The sequence below is a fragment of the Petaurus breviceps genome, unplaced genomic scaffold, assembly GCF_028583685.1.
Source record: "Petaurus breviceps papuanus isolate PSGF00001 unplaced genomic scaffold, PetGlider_PUasm1.0 115, whole genome shotgun sequence".
NCBI classification, from domain to species: Eukaryota; Metazoa; Chordata; class Mammalia; order Diprotodontia; family Petauridae; genus Petaurus; species Petaurus breviceps.
The window spans coordinates 9,705,867-9,711,455 of record NW_027185612.1 but is presented as its reverse complement, the minus strand read 5'-3'; the positions used below and the strand labels follow the sequence as shown (position 1 = coordinate 9,711,455).

The window sequence follows — 5,589 nt, the reverse complement described above, 5'->3', positions numbered from 1 at the left end:
CTATCTATCTATCTATCTATCTATCTATCTATCTATCTATCTATCTACCTACCCACTTATTAACCAGCCCTGTGACCTCGACAATAGATGGTCTTTGTCCACTTGGCTTTTCCTATGTATATTTTAGGCCAGACTCTTTTGAATTAGTAACATGTATAACTTTGAATATTGTGGGACAAACATTCAATTCAATTTTAAATTATATATTTGGAAATCAGTGTAACATAGGGGAAAAATATACTGTACTCAGGTCAGAAAACCTGGGTTTGAGGGTGGATTGTGACACTCACTATATGACCTTGACAAGGTCATGGCATCTCTGACCCTCAGTTTCCTCATTTGTAAAAAAGAGATCATAATTCTGCTCTCTCTACATTACAGAGTCATTGTTAGGCAAGCCTTTAGTAAAATGATATATAAATGGGGGCTAATATAATGTGAGCAGTCTTGTTCTCTAATTGTTTCTCTTGGAATGGTTGCTACTCTCAATTCAACTTTAGGCCTGTTTTCTCATTTATATTTAAACATAAATATTTTTGCACCACAATTTTGCCCTTTCTCTGAGACATTTGAGTCCTCACTTGGCAAGGAAGAGATGGGTGAGAGGAAGCTCAGTGCAAATGTGATGCTGAAAGTGCCCATGAAAACTGGGTAAATAAAGGTGGTAGAGAAGCTAAGGGGAGCCTAGAAAAGTGAGAGTCTCCAGGTCTTCTAGAAAGTGGGCTACAAAAAGCAGCTGGATTTCCATTCACAAGTATGGTGCACTAACAGAGTGCAAAGCATTGGTCTTGGGGACCATAAGTGAGCACATAGAACAATTAAATTCATCAAACATTTTTAAGTACCTCATGTATACAGAGTCATCTATTAGGTGCTGAGGGTTGACAGCTGGGGAATGAATATTAAGTTTAAATAAGATGGTCCCAGCTGTCACAGAGCTATAGTCTAATACAAAGGCAGATAACTATAATAAATTAGATATATTTCAATATACAAATATATGTGTAGATTTAGAAATGCATAAAGCTACAGCTAAAGATGGGGATAGAAGCTGAATCTGTGATTTCCCAGGTATAAGGAACTTCCTGGTAAGGAAACTCTCTCTTCCAATGCAGATCTGCACCTTCCTCATTCTGGGTGTCTTCCTTCCACTGTTTGCCACCAATGACTAGCACCCCACTTCCATTTAACCAGTTAGGATCATTTAACTTTTACTAAAGGATATTTATTTCCAAGATATGGCAAGAACATAAGTATAAACATTTCTCCTCAACACTTCAGGGGCATACTCTCCTCAGTCTCTGGAAAGAGTGGGCTCAGACTTGACTGATTTTTTTTTACATAGTCTTGGCCCCACATTTATGTACAGCAACAGATCAGTTTCCACCAGCAGTAAGAGAAGGATCATTGGGGCAGCTAGGTGGCGCAGTGAGTAAAGCACTGGCCCCGTAGTCAGGAGGACCCGAGTTTGTTCTGGCCTCAGACACTTAACACACACACAAAAAAACTAGCCATGTAACCTTGGGCAAGTTACTTAACCCCAACTGCCCTCCAAAAAGCAAAAAAAAAAAAAAAAGAGAGAGAAGGATCATTTTACTCATGTCCATCTTGGTTTGGCATTCATGGGGCATTGGAATATTTCAGTTACCCTTATTGGATGCTCAAAAAATACTCATGGTGCATATGGAATCATAGAAGATCAGAACCAATAAAGATCATCTAAATCCAATCTGTCCTTGTTTTGCAGAACTGAGTCACAAAGATGTTAAATGACCTTCTCAGGGTTACAAAGTTGGTGCATGGAGCACTCAGGGCCAGCCAGCTTCCTAAGGCAGACTTGGGAGGAAGAGATCTGGTGGAGAAAGCAGGCATGATATTGCATGGCTCATTCACCCAGTGATGGGTTTATCTTACCCTGGACCCAGAGGTTGCTTCAAAGCCTCCCCAGTAGATAAGCATGAGCTGTATCCTTTGTCTCTACTTTCTATTTGTGATGGGACACCTTTGTTAGGGCAGGGCCCAGCTGCAATACACATCTCAGCTGGGGCTGACAGATATTAATCAACAGAATGCAGTGATAAACAGCTCCACCTGACATGTCATCAGTTTTAATACCACTAGTTTATGGCTCTCCGTAAGTGCTGTTTTTCTTTTCACCATCCAGGCTAGAATGAGGTTGAATTTCCTAAGAAGGAAGGGAAAAGCACCATGGCTGTGAGGGAGGACAGTTGGGGAGAGGCTGTTCTGACACACAAACAACATCTGCTGGCCAAGCCTGGACACCCAATCACCCTTGACCCAGGAGTACCCAGGAGTAGATGAGGGGATGCCCTGTTTGCAGACATCCAGCCTTCTTTTGGAAGCTGACCCCTAATCCTTTTCAGCCATTTGTATTTTGATGTAACCCAAACCCAGCTTTTTTATTTTTATTTTTGTCTAAAAATGTTTGACAGTTCTCTAATGAAAAATATGGGGGGAAATGAATGGGAAATTTTCAGAAAAAAATTGGGAAAGTGTTTAAGTAACTTATTTTAAATTACCTTGGGAGCCCATGAAAAAAAGTATAATTTTATGGCTCACTATGATTAAGCGCAACAGGAGGAAATATAAAAGAAGCTAACTTTCAAAGATGGGATGGATGCACAATGCATTGTCAGGTGACTGAACTCAGCCTGACCATTAGTTGTACCTGCTCACTCTTGAAAGTAAGGGTTGGGGGCGGTTAGGTGGCGAAGTGAGTAGAGCACCGGCGCTGGAGTCAGAAGGACCTGAGTTCGGATCCAGCCTCAGACACTTAACACACACTCCCCACCCCCCACCTCAAAAAAACCACAACTAGATGTGTGACCTTGGGCAAGTTACCTAACACCAATTGCCCTCCAAAAAGCAAAAAATAAAAATAAATAAAAAGAAAGAGAAAGTAAGGGTGGCCCTGAAGATTCCCATGCCTCCCAGAGGCAGTTAGAAGGTGCAGAGGATGGGTCAGGAATCAAAATGACCTCAATCAATGAGCAACCAATTAATAAACATATATTAAATGCCTACTATGTGCCTGGAGTTGTGCTAAGCACTGGAGTTCAATTCCAGTCTCAGATTCTAGCTATGTGACCTTGAGAAAGTCACTTAAACACTGCCTGCCTCAGTTTCCTTAAGTGTAAAATGGGGATAATAATAGCACCTACCTCCCGGGGTCATTGTGCATATCAAATGAGATAATATCCATAAAGCACTTAGCACAGTACCTACCTATAGAATAGGTAATAATAAATAATATGTAACAAATATAAATATAAAATATAAATTATATATGGCATATTGATACAAAATTTTATCTAAATTATATAATAAAAGCAAATAAATATATAAATAAGTATAAATTTAAAATTATATAATATTAAATAAATACAATAAACAATAAATTTTTTTTTCCTTTCTCTCTTCCTGTTAGTTCTTAGTCTCCATTGTTGGATCTCCAACCATATCTCCCCCATGAAGGATGGTCCTAGCTTCTGTTCTCTCTCTACATACACTTCCTTGGAGATCTGATCTGTTTCTGAGGGTACAATTATCGTATCAGGATCTTAGATTTTGAATGGAAAGAGATCTTAGAGATCATTTGGTCCAACAGACCTATTTGAAGGCTGAGGAATCTGAGGTCTCAAGAAATTGTGAGTTGTCCAAAGTCAAACCTGAACAATGACAGGGGTAAGATTGGAGCCTAGATGCTCTGACTCCAGTGATCTCTACACTATATCATACTATCTCTGCCTATGCAGATGGCTTCTAAATCAATAGAATCAGCCCTCAACCCAAACTCTAATTATGCTTTGGAGACTGCTTCCTGGAAGTCTGATGGGCAACTTAAACAGCATGCCTCTCTTGAGCTCTAGTCCCATATCACAGCTGCCTATTATACATTTCCAATTGGAATCTCAAACAACTAGGTGGCACAACGAATAGAGCACTGGGCTTGGAATCGGCAAGACTCCTCTTCCAGCGCTCAAACCTGGCCTCAGACACTTACTAGCCATGTGACATGTGGCAAGTCACTTAACCATGTTTGCCTCAGTTTTCCTTATCTGTAAAATGACCTGGGAAGGGAAATGGCAAACCACACCAGTATCTCTGCCAAGAAAACCCCAAGAGGAATCATGAAGAGTCAGACACAACTGAAACAACACAATAAAAACAATCTCCATATGTCCAAAAGAAAACTAGGTATCTTTCCCTCATCCCAACTCACCCCATTTCTTAATGTTGCAGGGATCTGTTGCAGAGCATCTTAGGGAGCTGGACATGGACTCTAACTCATCTCTTTCTGTTGATACCACCACCATTCTTCCACTCACATCCATATCTGGTAAGCTGCCAACTTCATCAACTCAGTCTCCACAATGTTTCACATCTATCCCCTTCATATACAAATACCAATCTGATTAAAATATTAAATATCTTATCACCTCTTGCCTGGATGATTGTGATAGTCTCCTAATTGGTCTCTGGAATGGTAATGAAATTTAAATATCACGTTGTATTGGAAAGCTAAGAGGTACTTAGCATCTAGCTTAAATTAAGTCTCTGTTAAAGAAACAGAAGGTATGAACTCCTGTTGCTGACATAACAAGAAGGGGCTGAAAAGGGAGGAATAATACTGTATATAAGGAAGAGCCCCAGAGAGGGAGAGTCAGAACTCCTTGGGATAAGCTTTGTGGAGGTAGAAGCAGCTGCTGACAAGGAGGCTGAAGAGGAAAGCCCAGGCTGGAGAGAATGATTGTGATTTTGGGAACCTGGGTAAAGTGATTTTGATTCTGGGAACCAACTGGAACCTCTTCTAGGGAGCTACCAGTTTCTCCTGGGAGCTGCCAAAGACTGAGGAAGCATGACTGTGATACTGGTACTTTGTATGAACCTGTTTGTGGCTTTGTTAAGCCTCGACTTCCTGAGAACAGAGACTGTGAAGGATTTAAGGTGGACTGGACACTGTGAGTTTCAGTGTGGAACAGGAACAACACGGAGAGCTGGAAGCTGTCTGCCTTTTAACCCAAGTGACAGTTTAGTGAATCCAGGTAGGAGCTGGGACCATGGAAGGGGATCCATGGAATCTGAGAGACTACCCTGAGTCAAGCTGAAAGAAGATTTTACTTGGATACTGTGTACTGACTGAGAAGATTGTAACTTATTTGTGACTGAGGGGTGGATGGCCTGTGTATTTTACTCTACCTCTTAAGAAAGTGCTGAGTAGTGACTGTTATTGTAACTTAGTATGCCCCATGAGTGGAGAACTTTGACTATTGTATTTTGATGTAATTGAGATGATTGAATGATTGAGTTGATTGAATGATTGAGTTACTAAGTGATTGAGTGACTAAATGATTTTACTTTGTGCAAAACTATGTGACCACTGTGGTGAAAACTATGTGGCCATTTTCTTGATAAGCTGTTGTGAATGCTGTACCTTGATTTTCTGTGAATGTTTTGCTCTGATTTGTTATTGAATAAATACAGTGTTTACTATGCTGTGTAATCTGAACCTTGAAAAGCTGTCCACAGCAGCATTCTTCTGAAAAGCTGCTCGTGCTTGGCTTTACA

The 5,589-nt window shown here is 40.5% G+C and overlaps 1 long non-coding RNA gene across 1 annotated transcript in view; it reads left to right on the top strand.

Moving 5' to 3' along the window:
- The window catches only part of LOC138158866 (uncharacterized), a 24,432-nt gene extending 19,875 nt beyond the window's left edge, over positions 1–4,557 (top strand). The window contains exon 3 of the long non-coding RNA XR_011167755.1: positions 4,264–4,557. This is a non-coding gene — a long non-coding RNA (uncharacterized lncRNA). The remainder of the gene's footprint in view (positions 1–4,263) is intronic.
- Positions 4,558–5,589: the final 1,032 nt, after the last annotated feature.